The following is an 11269-nucleotide window of genomic DNA, read 5'->3' on the forward strand; positions in this document are numbered from 1 at the left end:
ACACTAGACTATATAACTCAATTTCCAGAGCTGAGGGAGCTATCAACTAGTTCTACAGAATGGATCCACAGTATAGCTAAACTATTCCCTGCCATCAAAGTTCCTGTTAGTACCACTCAGCTACCCCCGACTACAATATTTCAATCACCCATTAGCACTCAACTTACTACTCAACTCGAGTCTACCACCACTTCCAAAGAGCTCCCAACTCTTCCAAATATGCCCTCCAGTCCACCTGCCACCAGCCCAGTGCAGTGCAACAACGGTGGTGAGCTATTGGAGAATGCCTGCTTATGTCCTGAAGAGTACAGTGGCTTGACCTGTGAAATTGGTAAGTAACAAAATCCCATTACACACACACAGTAGTTAGCGTTGCTTTTTTGTGAAATTAATCTTTTATTTTCTTTCTTGATCCATAGCAAATTTCTGTAACGAAACCATGGAAAATGGTTTCACTTTTAACAAAACTACAGTTGGACGGTTCAGCTACTCCAATGAGCTGTGCAACACAACAGGAAGCAACGGTAAGGTTGTATCCACCAAGAGCCATTTTAGCTTGATCCAGTTGCTTTTGTTAAGAAACTTTGAGTTGATGTCAGTGTTCAGTGACCACGTGCAGTAGAGAAGACTGTTTCCAGAATGATAGGAGGGGGAACTTTGTTTCGTTTCACTGTATACTGTACCAGCTGTATATGGCTGAAATGACAATAAAGCCACTTTGACATTTATTAAATTTACATTGTTACTGTAATTGAGTCCATCCATCTAGTTGTTAGGTATACTCTTCTTCTTTTCCTCCAACTTTTCCAATCATTAACACGTTTTGTAGCGGATCGGGTACTGGTTGAGATCCTGAGAGTTACAGTTGTTATCTAGAGAGGAGTTAACGAACCTTTAGTAAAATGTTTCTCTTCATGAATAAATTAAAGATGCCTAAATAACTTTTGAGGAAAATATTTGCTTAGTCATGAATACATTGCCTAGTTCATTTGCTATAGTCACATTATGTAATGCGTTTAGATTAAGTTCCTTCTAGGACATCAATATCAAACATTGTGATCACAATTTCTCAACTCGTGCCGCACTTCTGATCATCTTTCCAAATAAGACTTTTGTGTGTCCAAGGAGTTTTTCTCAAAAATGCATCCTGGTACATTGTGTCCTTTAGCAGGTTGGCCCAAGGCCACAGCAAGATGCGCCAAAACCAATGGTCTGGCCCATTTCCAGGAGCCCCAAACCATGACTTGCGGGACAATCCTGAGTGACCTTCGGGAGAAAGTGAGTAGGGGAAAAGGGGACTTTCAGATTACATTTCTTAGTTGGTGCTACTCAGTATTCAGTGAGCTTACCATAGATGGTGGGTAGCAGTCCTTCTAAACAGATTCTGTTCTCAGCTACAGTTCTCACCATGTCAGCCAGCTCACCTGTGGTAAGCTTGCAAATCTCTGGCCGATCAGTGATAATGCTAGGTTCATTAGCATACTTTTGACATTTTTGTTTCTCTGGGTTTAAAATTATGCTAACAAATACAATAGAAATTTGTCCCTTTAGCAGCTGATTTAGCCCTGATGTTTTTTAATAACTACATAGATTACACCCCCCCCACAACTGCACCCTTGAATATTACCAACTCAACTCAGAATTTTTTTCCACATGTAATTATAAAATGTATTTAACTACTATTATTTTTTACTATTTTTTTCTATGACTTCTTATTTTTCATTTCATAGTAAGTGATCATTCTATGTGACCAGCTTGATCAATCTATGATTCCAGATGAGTTCCATCAATTTTCCGAGTATTGCCACAAGCACTCAAATCCTCACATCCAAGGCAGAGATTCTCACTGCTAAGAACATCACCATGGCAGCCCAAATCGCCACGGAACTTCTGCTTTCCAGCGCCTCAGAGGTAGTGCCCTGCAATCTCCGTCGCTGCTAGGATACCAGAGTTCTACATTAGCAATGTCGCTGTTACCATGGTAATACGGTGCTGCATCAGTTTACAGTTTTCCATAGCAGAGCAGCAGTTTTTTATTGACCAGAAACTAATGAACAATGATGCAAAAAACATCAAAGCCAAACCTAATGATAACCCTTACCCTAACTGTAACCCTAACTCTTTTTTGGTGTTGGTAGGAGGTCATCATCGCCGCAGTCACAACCATCAGCCAGCTTCTGAATGCCAACAGTTCTAAATTCTCTTCCCAGAACAGCAATGCCACAAAGAGGTAAACCACATGCACCAGTTGTAGGCTGTGCTGATCAGAAAGCACACATGGTGAAGAGCCAGAGTATTGCCAAGCACTGAGAACCTGTCAGGCTCAGCCATCTAAGAACAGGCATGAAGTGATAGACACACAGTAAGATGTACTGCATTAAAAATGTGATGATGCTTTATGTGTCAAATCAAATACCGTGCTAGGTATATTAATCTCTGAAGGACTTGTACAGTGCCGTATTATAAACCATCAATCCCATCCAACAATGCCAGTAGGTTCAGTTGCACACAATCCATCGCCTTTCTTAAAGGTTTTAATATATTTCTGGATGCAGAAGAGATGCACCATTCTGAATTTGCAGGTTGCTGACCTTGATACGTGTGTGTGTGTGTGTGTGTGTGTGTGTGTGTGTGTGTGTGTGTGTGTGTGTGTGTGTATTCCATTTAGCCTGACATTGGCCCTAGAAAAGTTTTCCCTCACCCAAAATGTGTCCCTTAATGGGTCTGCCATCGTCCAGCCTAATTTGGCAGTGCAGTCTGTGAGTCTACCAGGCGGCTTCACACGAGGGATCCAGTTCTCAGTAGTCAGCAGTAAGTATAACACCACTGTGCGTGTGTGAGTGGTGGCAGTGGTTTGGCTGAGAAAATGTAGCAGCAGTGATATACATCTGGGTACAGTTATTGTACTTCTGTGTTCTCTGAAAATACGATCATAGAGCAGGAAGTTATGCTTAGTATCTTGCCTGGAGTAAATCAGGAAACACAGTTTTCCAGTTTAAAGCTTAAATTATTCAGATGAGAGGGGCTCCAAGGAGTGTTGGGGTTCGGGATGTCACTTTGCAGCTGCTAGCTTCCCAGTTTGAACCCTTCTTCTACTTTAGTGCTTGATCAAGGTATTTACTTGAAGTTGTGAGGTATTAGCGTTGTATGTCAGCCTGTGCAAAGGCATCAGCTTCATGAAGATCAAGAACTGTAGCCACAGCTGTTGAGCTCTAAGCAGCGAACCTTGTCTCTGTTAATCAACTCCAGTGTTGTGGCCTTATTTCCTGGTGTATTTTCCAGGTACATCCCAAGCCCTAGTGCTTGACCGAATTTACCTCAACACCAATGCAACACAGCTGACCATCAATGCCTCAAGACCATCAAGCATCAACATTTTTATTAAATTTCCACCAGGTAATAACACACTCACACACACTTAAACACCCACACTTACACACACATATAAACAGAAATTCAGAGAAGTAAATGTTTAGTTAAATAAAGGGTAAATATAGTGTGAACACTGGATAATTTGGTTCCATTGTGGACTTCTGGGTGTTCAAGATTTCTCCTGCAAAGTCATCCCTGAGGTTAGTCATGATTATTCTGTCTATCACACTGGACCAGTCCAAAACATAAACCCAAATGCAAAGACCTTGTTGATATTGTTAAATTCCTGACCCCCTGTTGGTGGCAGGAAGTCCACGCAGGGCTACGAATGTCGGCTTTGTGCTCTACCAGAACGACAAGTTCTTCCGTTCATCAGCCTTCATGACACCCCTGGGCACCAGCAGGAATGTGATCTCTGCAAGCATCAGCAGCCGCAGGCGTGGCAACCGCAAGGTCGTACCCGAATTTGTGGAACTGCTCTACCAACCAGTTGTGAGCATCTTTTCTGACTGCCCGATTTCACTGGTGATAAGAAGGTTGTTCTCTTCTCAATCACCCCACGTAATACTTTTAGTCACTGTTAACTCCGAGAAGGCAATAGCTCACAGTTGACTAATCTACGTTTCTTGAAGGTTTTTTGCCATTGCCTTTAAATGTTGTGAAACTGACAGTTTGTTGAAGACTGAAAAAGGTTAAAACCCGGTTAAAACAAGACAATAGCACTGGTTTTTTTATCATTGTGATGTTGAGGTTGATCTTTCTGTTGAGGGTGATGTTGAGGTTCATCTTTCCTTTTCTCCTCTTTCAAGCCCATACATGATGGCATCTTTGAGGACTTTGCTTGCGTCTTCTGGGACTACAACCTTGGTGACTGGAGCACGCGGGGTTGTGCCAAGAGCAGGAGGAGCAATGAGAGCAGCCTGGAGGGGCCTACTGTGGGCTGCATCTGCAACCACACAACCAACTTTGCTGTGCTGATGGTGAGGACCATCTCAGTCTCCCAAGGAAGTTGAGTTCACTCCTTTACCGTTGTGTAATTTTTGCATCTTCTAGATCAGCGCTTTTGTGATTTCACCCCAAAGAGTCATAATTTTCTTAATCCAAAGGTTGAACAAGACACTTACCATGAATAATGGTTTATGTGGCTTAGTGACCTCCAGAATTCACAATCCCTGAGTTCTGGTGCTGACCATACCACTCTTTAATAATCTTGTAGTATAATTGCCAATAGTTCTTGGTATTGCATTTCCAGGTACGTAACATAGTCATCTGAGAACATTTCTAGGTGATGAAGCTGCATTTCGAGTCACTTTGTTCATCTGCAGTCTTTCAGGAAGAATGTTACGTATTCAGAAGCGCTGAACTGGATTGCCATTCTCGGCTGCTCTGTCTTAATTGTAGTCCTATGTGGAACAATACTACTGGAGCTGATCTTCAGGTAAGTTTTTGCCTGAACTACACACATGGTTTGCTTAATTTCCCAGGTAATTTGTACATCTTTATGAATTCCAAGAGTTTTTTACCTCTTCAACACCACAGCTACACGGCACAAATTTAAGCGGCACAAATTTAAGCACTGTAATGCATACCAGACCTCAAAAACATCATCTGACAAGGTGATAAAAGGAAAGTGGATCTTCTGACAGAGATTTTTTATTGTTCATTATGTCCTTGTGTAATAGTCACCAATCCAACCAGTTTTGGTTTTGATGAGAACTGATATTTCGGAACCCTTGTGTACGGTTCGCAGCAATTGCTGGATGAGCAACTCCACCTTGATGCTGGTGTGTTCCTACCTGTCCCTGCTGCTCTTCAACCTCCTGTTCCTGATTGGAGCCAACAACAGGCCTCACCCCAGGGGGACAAATCATGATGTCCAGAACCACCTCCTGGTGTCGGACAGGCACACGGACCGTGATGTAGGCTCCTGCACGACGGTGGCCGCACTCACGCACTTCTTCCTGCTGGCCTCCTTCACCTGGAACACACTGTTCACCACGGAGACTCTGCTCATCAGGCTGAAGAAGGGGTCCTCGCAGAAGACCAGCCTGTCCTCATTACACATCAACCTGGGCTCCTCCGCCATTGGCTGGGGTGAGCAGTGCTTCCTGGCTGCAAGGGTCATTTACATTTACATTTACAGTAACAGTTGCTGATTTGGTGCCATTTGGTGCCCACTGAGTGCAAAAACACATGGAACTGGAGCACTATTTAGTCTGCTACCTGAGCAGCTTAAAACTTGTATTCTAAATTTCTGGGAACTTCATTTTCCATGTAGGTTTTCCATTGTTACTGGTGTCTATGACCCTTGCACTTTGGTACCAAGTGGACAACCCATTGAACTACCGTCAGGAGGAGTTGTAAGTTCCTTACCTTCAATGGAGTCTGAACCTAGTTGTTGACATCCACTTTTCTTGTTCCTTTCTAGTTTCTTTCAAACAAAAAACTTAATAGAACATAATAGAATGGTTTAATCTTTTTGCTATGTATTCTTGTGACTATTTTATTGTGTAAATTCATGTAGACACTTCTGTATAGGTTAATCAACCTAGTCCTGCATTGCTAAGAAAATTTTTTTCAGTGGGTTAAACATCCCTCCAGTAGGTTCTATACAAGTGATATTCAGATAGCAAATACATAGATGTTCATAGCAGATGGTGTTGGACTCATTGATGGAGCTGTCAGGAGATCAGGAGAGAAGTGGCTCTGAAAGTGATGGGTGTGAGATCCTTCTTGAGTGTGGGAGGGATTCAGCGGTTCTGAGGAACCCTCATTATTGTGACAAGCAAGTAACCAGAGGTGGATAAGTACGGTGATCTTGCAGGAGTGTCGGGAATGACTAGGTCCTTCAGGATGGTGGTCTTTGACAGTTTTGTAGATGGCAACTAGAGTCTTGGACTTGATACATCCGGCCTCAGGAATCCAATGGACAGGACGTGAAGAGGGAGACACAAAGGAACTTTGGTCAAACAAAACCAGCACAGTGGAATTCTGGATCAGTTGAAGTGGTTTAGTTAAATAGGCCAGAAAATGAGTTGACCACACTTGTAAACTTCACCCCAACTAATGCCAGGTGAAGATAAAGCTTCTACTTTCCAGTTAAGGTTTTTTTTGGATTCCAGCTGCTGGCTTGCGGCCCTGGATGAGACCAGGAGGTTCGACCCCCGCAAGCCAATGTTGTGGAGCTTCTTGATTCCCGTGGGTCTTGTACTTATCCTGAACATCATAGAGTTGGTTTACTTCATGGCCACTACAGCAAAACGAGCTCAACGACACAACAACCGCAAAGCAGACAGTGACTGGTGAGTGAGACGGACCCGAGGCAGAGTCACTCATCATTTTCGCTGATCTCTAAAAAGAACTGATTAAATATTACGCCAGTGGAGTTAATGAGCTCAGAGCAATGTCTATGGGGTGGAGTTAACCATTTTCACCTACTTAATTACAACAATCCTGAGGACTATAATGGATCCTGTCTGATAAAACTTGATTCAAATGACAGTGTATGGGTTCACACTTCTTCAGACTTGGATAATGGCTGTTGATCACTTCTGAGAAACAATGTCATTTGCTCTCCTTGATTTACACTTGCAGTTGCAGTTCTACTGTGTTCTTACCATATTCTTTATGTCACCCTGACCCAGTATTGCTGCTGTTGCAATGAAAAATTATTGTAAGAAAGACCAGAGCAGCATCATTATTATTATTATTATTATTATTATTATTATTATTATTATTATTACTACACTACAGCCACATAAGGAGCACTGCAAGAACTTTGTTTGGCAGTCTTCTTTCAAGACTTTAATGCTGGGATTATTGAGAGTCTTCTGTTTTTTATTCTCCACGCTTTAGGAACGTGGTGAAGGAGTTCCTCAGCAGCCTTTCTCTGGCAGTGCTCCTCGTTCTCTCCTCGTTGCTAGGATACCTGATGCTGCTAAACCATGATCCGGATGTTCACAGTGTGCTCAGCATCGTCTTCTGCATTTTCAATGTCATCCAGGTTGGTGCTGCGCCCTGTTCGAATCCCATCTGTTCCCTTTGCGGTCACCTTGGTGTTGGTAATATCTGAGCCGTTTGATGGATTTTTAAATCATTATTATTAGATTAAGTGACTTATCCTGGTCCCCCACGAACAGGCCTTGCAGATATTCCTCCTCATCCCAGACTGGCAGCAGGTCTTCTCCGTGATGCCTTCCTTACCCTCACCTGCTGTTTCTCTCGGCCTGCACTCCAAGAAGTATCACGTCCGCCCCCAGCAAAGTGATGGGACCCAGGAGGTGTACAGGAAGATGGAGACCGGCTTCATCTCCAGCTTTCAGCCTTTGCCACCTTCGCTCGAGTCTCCCTCTGAGCCGGAGGAGAAAGAACCCTAAGACTGATCGCATCTGGGGATCTTGGGACTCTAGTACAGCTACTCTACCCCGATCGCTGTATTTTACCATGGTTTTGGAGGCTTCACACTACAACATCTCCACTCTTTGAACAGCCATTAAATTTAGTTTGTATACCCTTATTATTTACACCTCTACACCTCATACTGCCACCCTGCCAGGGATCTTGATACACCGAGTTATTCTTACACATGCATTTTTATCTCCTTGTGTGCAGGCTGGAATCTGCATGTTTGAATTTTCTGCAACAATTTTTTTTTTCCTGCAAGCAAAACAGTGCAAAGGAAAAGTATTAGCAGAACACTTGTCAGTAAGCAGTGGATTCACAGCAGTGTGTTTTAAATATAACATAACGCAAAGAGCTCTAAACGAAGAACAGAAACATAGAAAATGTATCCACTTGCAATGCAACATAATTTATTTCTGTTTGGTCAAATGACTGTATATATTAATTAAGAGCAAAATTGATTTCCTGTGTGGTTCTCTCTGTTCCTAACTTTGTAACCTCGGTGTATTTTTTACCTTTCAGTCCATTATTTTAAATATACTTGACATGAGAAATTAACAAAATGCTTTGGGTTTTATGGATGTGTTCAATTTATTGCTTTCATCAGCAATCAGCATAAGTGTTTGGTTTTTAAAAATGTTAACAAAGTGCTATTTATAAATACTTACAAATTTTGAAATATGAAAACAGAATGGTGAATATTAATGTTTATTCATCCAGTACTCTTTCACTTACTGCTGTAGTACCCTTAAGCAAGGTAATTATGGTAAAAATAATGCTTTTAAATGAACTTTTGTGCAGTGAAATGACTGATCACATTACTTCTATAGAACTCAGCTATCTTTAATTTATTACATTTACTTACACGTAATGTATCAATTTCATTCTGTACTTTCAATAAATATTATATTATGCAATAAACTTTAATGAATTTTGTGCTTTTTCTACATGGTGTAAAGACATCCTCTGTGGTAAAGCAACAGCAGACGGCACTAGTGAGCAATGATAAACCCCCATCGGGGCATATTTCATATTTCACCTCTCCTGCAAGATAAGATAATACTTTATTGACCAAGTCTCTTCACACGTTCAAGGAATTTGACTTGGAATTAAGGAAGGAATTATTTTTATTTCTTCCATTCAGCTGACATCATGATGCAACATGTCTTGTACTATTTGATTGTTGTGCTGCTATTTTGCATGTATCTTAGAAGAAAAAGGATGGATCTTCTGTTATATAATACACACATCATTTGAAACCACTTATCCCATACAGGGTCACAGGGATCCAGAGTCTAACCCAGCAACACAGGGCACAAGGCTGGAGGGGGAGGGGACACACCCAGGACGGGACGCCAGTCCGTCACAAGGCACACCAAGTGGGACTTGAACCCCAGACCCACCAGAGAGCAGGACCCGGTCCAACCCACTGCGCCACCGTGCCCCCTATGTTATATAATACATTTTTCTTTTATTTGGACCTTCTCTTTCTTTTTTCACTCTTTAAAAATTTTTTGCTCTCCAGCTTCTGTGTGGCCCTAAGATGTAGCCGGGCACAGACAGGCGTTCCTGCAGATGGAGGCTCTTTTTGAAGTGCTTGTGGCTCCGCTGGTGCCCTACATTCCTGCCCCATGTTACGTTCACTATATTATCACTGGACAGGCAACAGCTGTCATGGTTCACCTTGTCAGTGTTGCTGCCATCTGGCTCAGGTTTTACCGTACTCATGCAAGCAGTCACATGACTGCACAGGCCCTTTGCGAATCACAGGAAAGGGTACATTTACCCACAGCAGAGAGAGGTCGTTCAGTTCAAGGTGGGGGTTACTGTCTTCATGTCTTCAGATTCCACATGATATTTGCATTTCATTTACATTTACATTTATTCAGCAAGCATCTCAGAGTGAACAAATGTGCAACACCAGTAGATAAAGACCTTTAGACACAGACACAGGATTATTGATGCACAGCTTGTGTGTCTGACACCACCATGTTGCTGGTTCGTATCCTTCCAGTAGCTCCTATAGAAAGGATATCGAAAGAGCAAATACATAGACAATGATTGCAGATGGTGTTGAACTCATTTATGGAGCTGTCAGGAGCTCAGGAGAGAAGTTGTTCTGGAAGGGATGGGTTTGAGATCTTTCTTGAATGCTGGTAGGGATTCAGCAACTCTGAGGGACAGAAGTAGTTCATCCCACCAATCAGGGTAAAAAACTGAGAATTTGCAAACTTGCACATCTCACGAGCGGGACCCTCAAGTGGCCAGAAGTTGAGAAATGCGGTCTCCATTTCTGGTTTCAAGGAGTGGTGCAGGCCTTAAATGTATGAGGGTTTCAATCCTTTGACTTCAGACAAGACTTTTGTGATGGAAGCTATGAAGAAGAATTTGGTCTCTTCCTTTAATCTGATCCTTTCTGACCAAATAAAAGCAGAGACACAGCTGTCTTCGTCTGGACTGTTCATACTCTCTGTCTTCACTGCTGTAGGGTTTGGTGGTCACCAGAATGAGGTGTACGTCATGGAGAGATGTGACAGCCGCAAGATTTCAATCAGGATCATATCACACAACAATTCATTGAGAAACCACACTCCAAGCCTACATTCCAGCCTTCTCTTGGATTTGAGCCATCGTCCTTGAGAAAATGCCGGATGAAGGACGGGGTGGAGAGATCCCTACAGCTGGAGGACAAATGGGCCCTCAGTTTTTACCCACCCTGACACACAATAAAAAATCCAGTATGAAATCACTCAAAGAGCTAATTTGGTGGCAGAGACATTTAGAAAGACATTCCGACGATTTCCACACAAGAACTGGCAGGAATTCAACTTCTCGCTGAAGCCGCAGAGCAGTCTGGGATGTTCGCAAAGATCTGTGGAGAACATCCAAGGACTTTGAGCTGTTAAATGATACAGCCCTTCCCTCCAAGACAAAGTCTACTACAGGACCTGATCTGGGGCTCAGGTATCGGACTGTTAAGAAGGAAATCTTAGATGTGTGGTAAAAATATAGGTTTACTGTACAGGATCCCTTGTTTTGTAACTTCTTCTGAAAACAACAAGTAGCAGCTGCTGACATAGCGATTACTACCACTGCCTTTGGCTCTGAAGGTTGCAGGTTCATATACCACTTACTACTGTAGTACCTGTAAGTAAGGTAATTACATGTTAATTAAGTATGTAATTAAGTAGCTGTGGTAAAAGTTACCTAGCTGCAAAAATGTAGCTTAAGGTCATAAACTGCTGTGGAGAAAAGTTTCAGCTCAATGAACGAATGAATGCAAATGAGAAGCTTGATGTGAATTTATTTCCCTTTATTTGTCTGACACTTTTCTCCAAAGTGACTAACAGCATTAAGCTACTGACACTGATTTACCCATATATGCAACAGGGAAATTTTTACCGGATCGTTTTAGAGCAAGTACCTTGATCAAGGTTGCTGTAGCAGGAGATGGGACTCGGTGAGGGTCTTTAAGTCCGAAGGAAGCTATTCTCAC

At 42.4% G+C, this 11269-nt stretch overlaps 1 long non-coding RNA gene across 1 annotated transcript; it reads left to right on the forward strand.

Moving 5' to 3' along the window:
* The first annotated feature begins 6647 nt into the window (after window positions 1–6647).
* On the forward strand, window positions 6648–7628 carry LOC108930229 (uncharacterized). The gene is made up of 3 exons (XR_001965818.2): window positions 6648–6674; window positions 7228–7375; window positions 7512–7628. It is a non-coding gene; the product is annotated as an uncharacterized LOC108930229 (long non-coding RNA).
* The last annotated feature ends 3641 nt before the right edge of the window (window positions 7629–11269 follow it).

Source organism: Scleropages formosus, chromosome 1 (genome assembly GCF_900964775.1).
Source record: "Scleropages formosus chromosome 1, fSclFor1.1, whole genome shotgun sequence".
NCBI classification, from domain to species: domain Eukaryota; kingdom Metazoa; phylum Chordata; class Actinopteri; order Osteoglossiformes; family Osteoglossidae; genus Scleropages; species Scleropages formosus.